Genomic DNA, 2,857 nt, shown 5'->3' on the forward strand with positions numbered 1-2,857 from the left:
TTCTTTACTTTCTTGTTTTTCGAATTTTATGCTTATGGTTATCTATGTTTGTGTCTTATGATCATTAGTGTCTTAGTTTCTATGCCTTAAAGTTATGAATGTCCTACGAATCCATCACCTTTCTTAAAAGAAAACTGTTTTTATTACAAAAGAACAAGAAGTACAGGATTTCGAATTCATCTTTAAAACTAGCTTAATTAGTTTGATGTGGTGACAATACTTTTTGTTTTCTGAATGTATGCTTGAACAGTGCATATGTCTTTTGAATTTGTTGTTCATGAATGTTAAAATTGTTGGCTCCTGAAAGAATGATGAAAAAGGAGACATGTTACTGAGGATCTGAAAAATCATAAAAATAATTCTTGAAGCAAGAAAAAGCAGTGAATACAAAAAAAAAGAGAGAAGGAGAAAAATGAAAAAAAAGAGAAAGAGAAAAAGAAAGAAAAAGAAAGAAATAAAGTTGTGATCCAAGGCAAAAAGAGTGTGCTTAAGAACCCTGGACACCTCTAATTGGGGACTCTAGCAAAGCTGATTCACAATCTGAAAAGGTTCACCCAATTATGTGTCTGTGGCATGTATGTATCCGGTGGTAATACTGGAAGACAGAGTGCTTTGGGCCACGGCCAAGACTCAATAAGTAGCTGTGTTCAAGAATTATCATACTTAACTAGGAGAATCAATAACACTATCTGGATTCTGAGTTCCTAAAGAAGCCAATCATTCTGAATTTCAAAGGATAAAGTGAGATGCCAAAACTGTTTGGAGGCAAAAAGCTACTAGTCCCGCTCATCTAATTTGGAGCTAAGTTTCATTGATAATTTGGAGTCTATAGTATTCTCTTCTTTTTATCTTATTTGATTTTCAGTTGCTTGGGGACAAGCAACAATTTAAGTTTGGTGTTGTGATGAGCGGATAATTTGTACCCTTTTTGGCATTGATTTTAGTATGTTTTTGGTAGTTTTAGTTGAGTTCTTAGTATAGTTTTATTAGTTTTTAGTTAAAATTCACTTTTCTGGACTTTACTATGAGTTTGTGTGTTTTCTGTGATTTCAGGTATTTTCTGGCTGAAATTGAGGGACCTGAGCAAAATCTGATTCAGAGACTGAAAAGGACTGCAGATGCTGTTGGATTCTGACCTCCCTGCACTCGAAGTGGATTTTCTGGAGCTACAGAAGCCCAATTGGCGCGCTCTTAACGGCGTTGGAAAGTAGACATTCTGGGCTTTCCAGCAATATATGATAGTCCATACTTTGCCCAAGATTTGATGGCCCAAACCGGCGTTCAAAGTCACCCTCAGAAATCCCAGCGTTAAACGCCGGAACTGGCACCTAAATAGGAGTTAAACGCCCAAACTGGCATAAAAGCTGGCGTTTAACTCCAAGAAGAGTCTCTACACGAAAATGCTTCAATGCTCAGCCCAAGCACACACCAAGTGGGCCCAGAAGTGGATTTTTATGTCATTTACTCATCTCTGTACACCCTAGGCTACTAGTTCTCTATATATAGGACCTTTTTATTATTGTATTAGCATCTTGGTTCTTCTGGTTCCCTCTTTGGGACCGAAGCCAATGATCACTCTTGTTCCTATGTATTTTCAACGGTGGAGTTTCTACACACCATAGATTAAGGTGTGGAGCTCTGCTGTACCTCGAGTATTAATGCAATTACTATTGTTCTTCTATTCAATTCCGCTTGTTCTTTGTCCAAGATATCACTTGTTCTTCAACTTGATGAATGTGATGATCCGTGACACTCATCATCATTCTCACTTATGAACAAAGTGACTGACAACCACTCTTGTTCTACAAGCGATCAAGGCTCTAGTGTTTATCTCTTGGATTCCTGATACACGATGCATGGTTGATCGCCTGACAACCGAGTGCTCACCTGACAACCGAGCCAACCATTCCGTGAGATCAGAGTCTTCGTGGTATAGGCAAGAACTGATGGCGGCATTCAAGAGAATTCGGAATGTCTAACCTTGTCTGTGGTATTCTGAGTAGGATTCAATGATTGAATGACTGTGACGTGCTTCAAACTCCTAGCAGGCGGGGCGTTAGTGACAGACGCAAAAGAATCACTGGATTCTATTCCGGCCTGACCGAGAACCGACAGCTGATTAGCCATATGCTGTGACAGAGCATAGGAACATTTTCACTGAGAGGATGGGAGGTAGCCACTGACAACGGTGAAACCCTTGCATAAGCTTGCCATGGAAAGGAGTAAGAAGGATTGGATGAAGACAGTAGGAAAGCAGAGAGACGGAAGGGAAAGCATCTTCATACGCTTATCTGAAGCTCTCACCAATGATATACATAAGTATCTCTATCTTTATCTTTATGCTTTATTCGTATATCACCATACCCATTTGAGTCTGCCTGACTAAGATTTACAAGGTGACCATAGTTTGCTTCATACCAACAATCTCCGTGGGATCGACCCTTACTCACGTAAGGTATTACTTGGATGACCCAGTGCACTTGCTGGTTAGTTGTGCGGGATTGCAAAAGTGTGATTGCAATTTCGCGCACCAAGTTTTTGGCGCCGTTGCCGGGGATTGTTTTGTGTATGGACAATTTCGCGCACCAAGTTTTCGAAAATTAAGTTAAAAATATTTTAAAAATATTTTGAAAAACTTTAATTGATTTTCGAAAACCAAGAGTGGGAAAGAAATCAAGTAATTTTTGAAAAAGATTTTCAAATCAGAAATTAAAAAGATATGATTGAAAACTAGTTTGAAAAAGATATGATTGAAAAATTATGGTTTTTCAAAAAGATGTGATTGAAGAGATATGATTTGAAAACAATTTTAAAAAGATTTGATTTTTAAAAAAATTAATGACTTGCCTAACAAGAA

Source organism: Arachis stenosperma, chromosome 9 (genome assembly GCF_014773155.1).
Source record: "Arachis stenosperma cultivar V10309 chromosome 9, arast.V10309.gnm1.PFL2, whole genome shotgun sequence".
NCBI classification, from domain to species: domain Eukaryota; kingdom Viridiplantae; phylum Streptophyta; class Magnoliopsida; order Fabales; family Fabaceae; genus Arachis; species Arachis stenosperma.